The 10,420-nt window shown below is 40.3% G+C and overlaps 1 long non-coding RNA gene across 7 annotated transcripts; it reads left to right on the forward strand.

The window, feature by feature from the left end:
* The first annotated feature begins 5,080 nt into the window (after nt 1-5,080).
* Nucleotides 5,081-10,089, forward strand: LOC134427444 (uncharacterized). 7 transcript variants are annotated; one of them, XR_010030164.1, is made up of 6 exons: nt 5,081-5,964; nt 6,641-6,721; nt 7,332-7,395; nt 8,087-8,162; nt 8,280-8,460; nt 8,930-10,089. It is a non-coding gene; the product is annotated as an uncharacterized LOC134427444 (long non-coding RNA). The 7 variants fall into 7 exon arrangements; XR_010030162.1 differs by having other exon boundaries at nt 5,194-5,964; nt 6,657-6,721; XR_010030160.1 differs by lacking the exon at nt 5,081-5,964 and having other exon boundaries at nt 6,473-6,721; nt 8,930-9,048; nt 9,709-10,089.
* The last annotated feature ends 331 nt before the right edge of the window (nt 10,090-10,420 follow it).

Below are 10,420 nucleotides of genomic sequence, written 5' to 3' on the forward strand. Positions count from 1 at the left end.
TTAGAAACATCCGCTATGCTTTGATGCTGGCAGCTGCCAGGGGCTTGTTGGCTCTTTGTAGGCAGGTGTAGGTGTTCACTTGTAGGTTTTATCTCTGGACAAGGCAATTCAAACTTTGCTAAGCTTATATTTGCAGATTACTCTCTAGCACAGTCCAGCATGACATTTTTGAATGTTGTAAAAATACCATGTTACTTGGAAATTGCTAATGAAGAGAAGCTTTAGGGGAAAATAAGATGTCAGGGTTGGAAGGTGTGAGAAGAATTTTGTGTGGATGTTAGACTGAAGTAAAGCACACTTGAAGCTGGACTGGCACGCTGGCAGGTCCCCTATTAAACAGTAGTGCTGAGATTAGCCTGGGGGTTGCCCATTGTTTCTGTAGAAATCAATGTTTCCTGGTCTTGAGAGGGAAGCTGCTTTGAAAAGCTGGAAGGTGCAGCATGCTGACAATCCCCGTGCTTTGGATTAAAAGTAGATTTCAGAAGGGTCCTAAGCTTTTGTCTTTGCCTAGAAGTCGATGTAATCCTATCGAGGAGTTTTTAATTCTGTGTTGCCATGTCATCCATCAGAGCCCTGTCGTACTAATCATCATACAAGTACAAAACAAAAAATCAGACCCTGTCCCAAGCACTTAGAGCCCAGAACACGATTTCCTCGGGCTGCCATTTGTGTGCCATCGGTACTCACCATGATTTGAGCCCTCTGGCTCTGACAGAGCCCCTGGATGCTGACGGAAGGAGGCTGGTCACAGACCCTGGAGGTGCCTGTCCTACAGGGAGGGAGAGGACGAGGCAGTGTGGCCTGCAGGGCGGGTCTGGTCCCCAGAGAGCAGCCTGCGACTCCATGCCTGCCCGCAGCTGCGGGTGCACCCTCGCAGTGGACGCCTGCCCTCAGGTTTCCCTCTGGGCCCCCGGGGAGGGAACCAGGTCCATCCGTGTGGCAGCTGCAGGGCCTGCAGGCTCTGGGGCTCTGCAGCCGTGTGCCTTGTCACAGGGTGGCAGGGATGCGACACTGCCCGGCCGCGCCGCTGGCCTCGGATCCTTGCTGCTTTGCTCCTGATCCCATATGGATGTACCAGCAGTCTTCTGTCTTTTCTTTGAAAGTGTCCTTGGGAGAGTTCAAAGAGAGGGTAATTAGATATGTCAAAGCCTACATATTTGACCTGTTGGCACTCAAGAGAAAAGACAAAAACCTGCTTTGCATCCTTGTGCCTGCAAGTCATGAAGGGGCTGGGCGAGGTCACTGAGGCTCTGAGATGGAGGTGAGTTTGCATTCCAGTTTATTGGAACGGAGGCTCATCAGAAGTTTCCTCGGCTATCCAAGGCACAGAGCCCTGGAGCCGAGTGAGCCTGAGCAGCTGCATGCTTGCTGTGAGCTTTGGGGTGAGGGTGCATCGTTGCAGGCCTGGGATGGATTGAAATGCGCTGAGGAAACCAGAGGGAGGGAGGGAAATGCTCTGTTAACTTGTGCCAATTCTTCTGTCAGACTCATCACGGCGGGACAGCGTGAGGACTGAAAGTGTAAGAAGATGTGGAGGGAAACAGAGAATCTGACAGGAGCAGCGTACGCACGAGTGCACGAATTTTGCTTTTTGCTTGGATATAAACTCAGGAGTTGAAAGGAATTTTGGAGTGAGAAGGGACATTTTAGAAGGAGAAGAAGAAAAAGAAGTTGTTGTTGTTGTTACAGTCCTGGCAAAAGCTTTTGTTCTAGCTAATAAAAGAAGTTAGCTTAAAAAACAAAAAGAAAAAAATGTAGTGGTTTTTTTTTTCCTTCACTATTATATTCATTGGTGGTATATGGTGTGTTGTTTTATTTCTTGGTATTATTAACTCTGTGTAAATTGTTTTTTGAGTGAAGCTGACTTTCTGGATGGGTTGGTTTGTATTTGAGGCAGGATTAATTTCAGTAGGATTCTTTCATAGATTTCTGATGGGTATTACTGGGATTTTGGTTTTGTTTGTTCTATGTATAAACATACAGCTTTGGTAGGGCCAGCTGGGCTGCTGGAGTTTTGGGTGTGAATTTATTAGATGGCTTTTGTTAAATGCAGTTTTTCATTTTTGAAATGTTTTTCAATGTAGTGGTTTTAAGGTGGTTTTTAAGAATTCCTTGTATTGTTTTCTGTTGTTTGTAGTTGCTGTATGATAAGGGATGTGGTGTGACTTTTTGAACGCTATGGTTTTAGGGTTCCTAAGTTCTGATTTCTTTCTGGTTCGATAGTTTTTTTTATTTTTTGGGACAGGGGCGTTTATATGGTGGGTTTTTATAGGCAATACGTTTTTTAATTTGGGTAGTGATATTTTTTAGTATTTTAATGGTTTGGGTTTTTTATTTTCATGGTTTTAATTATTTTTTTAAATTTTTTCAAATAACTTTTATAGATGATAGGTTATTATTTGTGCATTAACATAAAGGTAGAGCTTTGGGGACTTTTTTTAGTAATGTTTAGGGTCAGCTGTGCAGTTTTGAGTCTAGTGAGTTGGTTTGATTTAATTGTTAATGGGTGTTTGTTTTTATTAGCAGTTGTGTCATTTTTGAGTTGTTTTTGAGTTGTTTTTGAGTTTTTTGAGATACTGGTTTAGGAGGAAGTTTATGATGACAATGTGCGGAGGTTTTGGGCTACTTTATAGTGGGATTTAACATTTATTTACAGTTAGGTTTATTTGAGTTTTTATTAGGGTTCAATGACGTTGTGGGATATTTGTTCCGTTAGTAATAGAAATAGGTTTTGTTTTGATGTGCTGCGATGGGATGGGCGTGTGCTGCGTGCCGGTGCTGACAAAGGTACAGTATTGTTGTGGCTCTGGTGTGTCGGGTTAATGAACTTCTATGGTTTAATATAGAAATGAAAATAGAAATAAATATACATTTAAAAATAAATCTAAAATTAGAGTGGTAAACATAAATATAGATAACAGATACATACATAGAACTATAATATATGGTATATAATTGGAACATATTATCACATAGATAAATGATAGTCTATTATATTTATATATATACACACAAAGATAAATAAATATAGATTGTAAATATAAAAATATTTAAATAGAGTTAAAATAAATTGGGGGTGTTATTAGGTTATAGGCTGGGGTTTTTAAATAAATGACAGAAATAAAATATCAATTCAGATATACAAATATATATACAAATACAAATCTCTATAAATATTTAATTTAAATAAATATGAGTAAAAGAAATATACAATACAGAAAATATATATCTATTATTATATTAGAAGGTTCTCTCTAATATATATATATCTATGAATAAATAAATAAAAATATCCATATAAATATCACTATAATTTTGAAAAATAAATTTACTTCCTGCATTTTAAATCTGGTTCAAATAAAGGGGTGTCCTTGGTTTTTATTTGGTTAGAGGCAGGAGTTTTATTTTAAATAATATAAGGAATATAGAAATGTGGATCTTAAGATAGAAATATATAATAAATATATAAAGAGAAATTGCTAAAGCATGAATATAAATTTATATATAAATATATGTAAGTAATATGAAGAGTTGTAGTATAGCATATAAATAACATTATACGAGAATATAAATATAAAAATATGTAAATATAGTTTAAAAGAAAGGGAATGTTTTGGCTTTTATTTAAGTAGAGGCAGGGGTTTTATTTTGAATATTATAAGTGTTAGAGAAGTAAAAATCTTGACGCAGAAATATTTAATCAATGTATAAAAATATGTATAAAAATATATAAATAACTACTCGCATCAGATGTAATATAGAATGTAAATTTATTCATAACTTGACATTGCTAAAGATAAATGTATAAGTAAGCAATAGACATTAACATACATTATTATAAATACAAATAGGAATATAAAAATCAGACATAAGGATAAAAGCTATTTAAATATTTTTTAAAAGAAAGGGTTTGGGTCTTTTTTATTATTGGGTTAGAGGCAGGGTTTTTATTTTAAATAATATGAATGTAGATATTATTGTTATATATTTCTAAATATTGAGATATAAAATCAAGATATATATATAAACACAAAATATAAGTAAATATAAATAATAGGAAGAGATGTAATGGAGAATACAAATAAGAGTATACATTAGTATACATTTTAAATGTAAAAGTGAATATGAACCTGGAAAATAGAATTTTAAAAAATATTTAAATACAGTTTAGAAGACTGAGGTTCTTTTTGGCTTTAATGTGGGTAGAGGCAGGGGTTTTATTTTAAATAATGTGTTACAGATGTAAAAATCCTAACACAGAAAGATATAATAAATATATAAAGATATGAGTAAAAGTATATAAAAATATAAGTAATAGGAACACATGTAACATAGAATATAAATTTATAAATAAATCGCTAAATATAAATGCAAAATCGATCATACATCAGTAAACATTTTAAATATAAATTTGAAAAATATTTTTTAAAAAAATTTAAATACAGTTGAAATGAAAGGGGGTTTTATTTGCCATGTATGGGGTAGAGGCAGGGGTTTTATTTTGAGTACTGGGAGTGTTAGAGAAGTAAAAATCCTAACAGAAATATATACTTACTATGTAAAAATATGTATAAAAATATAAAAATAAATTTAAGTTTTAGGGATATATGCAATATGGAATAGAAATGTATTCATAAAAACAAATGTATAAATGGACAGTGTAGATCAATATACATTATTAAATAGAAATGTGAATATGAATATGAAAAAATATTTTATAAAATATTTAATTTTGTTTTTTAAAGAAATTGTTGGGGTTTTGTTTTGTTTTATCCTATTAGATTAGAGGCAGAAGTTTATTTTTCCTCTTCCCGGTTGTTTTGGGGCATTTATCTCAGAGCAGTTTTCGGCGGGGGTCGCCCCTGTTCTTTTTTGCCGCCTTCGCTGCCCGCAGCCCCGAGGCGCGCTGCGCCCCCGGCCGGGGCGGGCGGCACTGCTGCCATCTTGTGGGCAGAGCGCGGTACTGCAGCCCTGCAGCGAGAGGCCGCCACCTTGGGAGTGGCGCGTCGCGGACTTTTAATTGACCTTCTCAGCATGGCGGCGAAAAGGGCGGGGAAGTGGAGGACCGGGGTGGGTGTAACTGGACTGCCTGCATGGAATACCGACCCCGGCGCGGCCCCGGTGGTATTTTCTGTGGCGTTCCAAGTGTACCCGACACATGCTGTGGTCTCAGCGGCGCCGCAGGCGGGCGTATTTCGGCGGGTTTGTGACAGGCATCTGGGTAAACGCCTCGCTGTGCCGGGGTCCTCTCACGGCCGCCTTCCCGCCCCGAGGGAGCCGAGCCGGGCCGAATTGTTCCGAAGAGGCGAAGAGCCGAGTGTGGCCGGAAATAGCCGAGTTTCCCCGAAGAGCCGAGTGTGGCCGGAAACAGCCGAGTTTAACCGAAGAGCCCAGTGCAGCCGAAAATAGCCGAGTTGAGCCGAAGAGACAAGTTTAGCCGACAACAGCCGAGTTTAACCGAAGAGCCCAGTGCAGCCGAAAATAGCCGAGTTGAGCCGAAGAGACAAGTTTAGCCGACAACAGCCGAGTTTAACCGAAGAGCCCAGTGCAGCCGAAAATAGCCGAGTTGAGCCGAAGAGACAAGTTTAGCCGACAACAGCCGAGTTTAACCGAAGAGCCCAGTGCAGCCGAAAATAGCCGAGTTGAGCCGAAGAACCGACTGTAGCCGAACACGGCCGACTTGAGACGAAGAGCCGATGATAGCCGAGTGTAACCGGTACCGAGTGTAGCCGACATTGGCTGCATTTAGGCAAAGAGCCGAATATGACCGACTTTAGCCCAACCGGGCCGAGTTCTGCCGAAGAGCCGGAAAAGCCGAATTTAGACGAAAAGCCAAACCGAAACGATTTTAGACCTAAGCCGAACCAAGCCTAATTTAGCCGAGTTTATTTAAACAGAACCGAACGACGCCGCAGCGCTCTGCCTGCACAGCGCCGGTGCAGACGGCAGGGGGCGGTGTATAAAGTGAGTATAAAATATCAACTATATATAAGAAGGAATAAAAAGCTCTGTGTCATGTGCAGCAGTAGAAAATTTCAGGCTCCCAGGGAATAAATAGTTTTCTTTCAATCATTATAGTTTTGGGATTTTTTTTACTCCCAGGTAGCCTGAAAGTTACTACTGCTGCTTTTTTATTCTAAAGCTAGAAAGGAAAACCAAGATTAGAAATACAAGAAAAAGAAAGGGAAAGGGAAAAAAAAGGGGGGAAAAAAAAAAGGAAAGGAAAGAAAGCAGGAGAGCAAAAGGGAAGGGAAGGGAAAGGGGTGAAAAACAGAGTTAAAAAAAGAAAAAGAGTTGGAGGGAAAAAGAGAGGGCATTCGGGAGGAGCGGTGCTGCCTCAGGTCCTTCCCTGCCCTGGGGCGAAGGATCCGTTTGATGCCCGGGAGGGACTGCAACTCCCGGTGGCGGGGGACGGAGCCGTGGCTGTCAGCCCGAGACTGCAACTCCCGGCAGGCACTGCTGCCGGCGCGGCGTGTGACGCAACGGGCGACGCGGCCCGGCATTTTTCTCTAAATCGGCAGTAAATACAGCTGAGTAAAATTAGCTTGGCTTTCTTCCTTCTTTTGTAACTGAACTGTTTTTATTAAAAATCCTATTTGAATATGTGGAAAAAGTGGGGATGTCCTGTAGCATATCGTAGCTTTTCTTGTTTACAGGGTGCTCAGAAAGCATGCGTCCCTTAGAGTCCCACGGAAAGGTTCTCAGTGCGCTCTCTATCAAGGTATGTATTTAAAATTAAGTGATCCCTTTAGATATTTGCCTGTGTACCTTTTCCTGTAATTCAGAGCTTGCGTTCTGTGGGTTTTATGATAAACCTGTAAAACATGTAAGAATGGTTTTGCAAGTCTGAATCGTTGAAGGCAGCAATAAGTGGATTTAGAGCCTGTTCTTGACCAGAGAAAGGGAAAAAGTGTGACTCTGATGCTGAACTTGTCATTTTTCATTTGACTTGCCTTGAATTATTGAAGAAGAGAGAGAACTACGAAAAGAGAGAAATAGAATTGATTATTGAGCCCTCCTAAAAAGCTCACCATGATTCTGTGTAGAGCCAAAGTGAAGGGTGATGGAACAGAGCTCTGTGCGTTAGAAGGAAATAAACCTGACCTCCACACAGAGTCTTACTAATTTCTATTTTTAAAATGCAAAATAAGTTTAGGAAGTGTTGGAAGTTAGTGTTTTGGGAAAGAAATGGCAGTTCCACAGAACATTCCATTTAAGAGAGGCCCTTGGAAGGATTCATTTTGTAACTGCTGTCACTGCAATCAGTTGGTGGTTCAGCCTTGAAACGTGCACTTGACCTTCTATAAAGCACTGTTTTGTTTGCCTTTCAGTGCTATGAGTCTTGATAAATTGGAGAAGAGCCCAAGAGAAATGTTTCATCCCTTGATATAAAAGGTAGGAAGTGACTTTTTTTGGTTTGGTTCTTTTTCTTTATTATTTCCTGGAAATAAAAGTAATTAAGTATAGGTACTACTGGTTTGTTTCTTCCAGTAGCAGGTGATAATAATAGTAGTAGTACTAGCAAAAATAATAATAGACATAATAATAATAGTAATGTAATACTACTTAAACTGTCTTTATCCACTGGACTGGCCATTTCAAATCAAAACTTCTAAACACAAATCAAACCATCAGCCTTGTAGAATCTTTCACAGCAGCGGGCTAAAGATCCTGGTTTTGTTGACAGGATTTATTGGTTCTGGAAGAACAAGAGGGAAGTACAAGCCTAACTTCTTCTAGCTCACAGACCCATCCGGTGAACCCAGCTTTGTATTTTGATGGGCTTGTGATGACTTTGAAATCAATTGCTCATTACAGTTAAAAAAAATTAATGTTTTTTTGAACGTGACAGCAGAAATAACTTTAGGCACCAACTTAATAATAATAGATCACCAGTTTAAGTTAAAAATTCATGCTATACTATCAAAATTTAAAGGTAAATTATTATGTATTAGGTGATGGTATAAAGTGTATGTTCTAATGTGTAATGCAAAGATACATACATACCTGAAAGTCCTTAGAGGAAACAAATTTTTATGTCTGCTGTTTGATTGTTTACCATATGATATTTGGTTTCATTTCCCAGGGATCGGTGAATTTTAACTTTGGAGTCCTCTGTGCTAAGGATGCTCAGCTTACAGATGATGAAATGTTCAGTAATGGTGAGTTTTTCACCTTCTCTTTAATTGCTATGCTGATCTGAATAAGAGAAAAAACAAAAGCAAGAGAAAAAAAAAGATGGTTTATTATTTTTTACGCTGTTATGTTTGTTTCCTCAGTATTTGCTGCAGCTCTGCTTACCCAAGCTTTGGGTTCCTTCTGTCCCACTGGGAGTGGCCCAATTTGGTTGCATCTGGTGAAATGCACCCTGAGACCTTACAGAACCAGCTCCAACTACGTGAGAGCCATTTGCAGTTCTCTCCAGACACCTGGAGAATGGGCGACGTTTCTGAGGATCCGGTGAGCGTGCTTCTATCAAAACTCAGTCTGTGAAGTTTCTGGGGAAAACCCTTCTGTGTCCTGAAGGGTTCAAACTCTGGTGAGGATCCAGTTATCAGGTGCTCACCTGGATGGTTCCAGCCCTTAAAGTGAACACTTGTGCTCTTGCCCTGTTGTTTACATCTGTTGTATTTTTGTTATTTTGCAAGATTTTTTGTCTTTGCAAAATATTGTGCATTTCACTCTTTGGGCACTCTCAGATGGTTCTTTGGTGCAGCACCACCCCATGGGACACTTGGCTGCTGTCCTGAAGGGGTTGGTCGCTAGAATTGTAAATCCTGGAGAGTTTATGAGTCTTCTGTCCCCAGGGAGGTGTCGTGCTTTGTTTACTTTTGTTCTGTTGGTTAGGCGCTGCTTCTCGTTGCAAGTATGAATTTCAAACTGCCCTGTTCTTATTTTAACTGGTTTTCTGGTTCTCTCCCTATGGCAGGGAAAGACTCTCGTATCCTTGTCGTCGGGCTCGGTGCTGTCCAAGAAGATACAGAGACTAAAAAAACCATAAGAAGCAAAATATGACTGCAGGGAAAAAGAAGCTGGAGAGAACAGAAGGTGATGTTGTTATCCTTACCCTGTATTAGAAACATCTGCTGTGCTTTGATGCTGGCAGCTGCCAGGGGCTTGTTAGCTCTTTGTAGGCAGGTGTAGGTGTTCACTTGTAGGTTTTTTCTCTGGACAAGGCAATTCAAACTTTGCTCAGCTTATATTTGCAGATTGCTCTCTAGCACAGTCCAGCATGACATTTTTGAATGTTGTAAAAATACCATGTTACTTGGAAATTGCTAATGAAGAGAAGCTTTAGGGGAAAATAAGATGTCAGGGTTGGAAGGTGTGAGAAGAATTTTGTGTGGATGTTAGACTGAAGTAAAGCACACTTGAAGCTGGACTGGCACGCTGGCAGGTCCCCTGTTAAACAGTAGTGCTGAGATTAGCCCGGGAGTTGCCCATTGTTTCTGTAGAAATCAATGTTTCCTGGTCTTCAGAGGTAAGCTGCTTTGAAAAGCTGGAAGGTGCAGCATGCTGACAATCCCCGTGCTTTGGATTAAAAGTGGATTTCAGAAGGGTCCTAAGCTTTTGTCTTTTCCTAGAAGTCGATGTAATCCTATCGAGGAGTTTTTAGTTCTGTGTTGCCATGTCATCCATCAGAGCCCTGTCGTACTAATCATCATACAAGTACAAAACAAAAAATCAGACCCTGTCCCACCCACTTAGATCCCAGAACACGATTTCCTCAGGCTGCCATTTGTGTGCCATCGGTACTCACCACGGAAGGTAGCTGGGGATTGTTGCAGCTGTTGGGAACAAACCGCTTCTCATCACACAGCAATGGAATTGGGACAACGCCTCGGCCAGCCCCTCTCTGCCATCATCTCCTGAATCTGCAGCAGAGCAGTTCCAGTCCATCCGGGCACGTGTAATCCAGTTCCTGATGATCTGAGCACACGGAGCAGCGCTCAGCTGCTATGGGGGGCTCAGGGAAGGCAGAGTGTGCATTGTCATCTTCCTGAACCTACAGACGAATCAAAGTGAGAAGCAACAGCGTGGAAATCAGTCGCATATATGCTAAATAAAACTTGCAGATTTTTATAAGAATTGTTGTTTCTTGTTCTTTGTTGTGCCTCAGTGCTTAGAAAACCTCCCTTTAAAATCAGTTAAATTCATCAGTTGAACCTTTGTTTGCAGACCCTCACTGAGCAGAATTCATTGCAGACTCAGTGCACGCTGTGCCGGCCTCCCGGGAGTGTGAGGAGCTCATGTGTGCTACTTTTTGCTTTAGGACGCTCTAAGGTATTTATTCCTTTTGGGATACGTGATGAGAATTCCCAAGAGAGGTAGTTATAAGGTATGACATCGGGAAAAAGCCTGTGTGGTTAGAATGTTGTTGCTGTCAAAAGTTAATTTTTTCTTAGCCAGTAGTTAGCTT

This window comes from Melospiza melodia, chromosome 20 (genome assembly GCF_035770615.1).
Source record: "Melospiza melodia melodia isolate bMelMel2 chromosome 20, bMelMel2.pri, whole genome shotgun sequence".
Classification (NCBI taxonomy): domain Eukaryota; kingdom Metazoa; phylum Chordata; class Aves; order Passeriformes; family Passerellidae; genus Melospiza; species Melospiza melodia.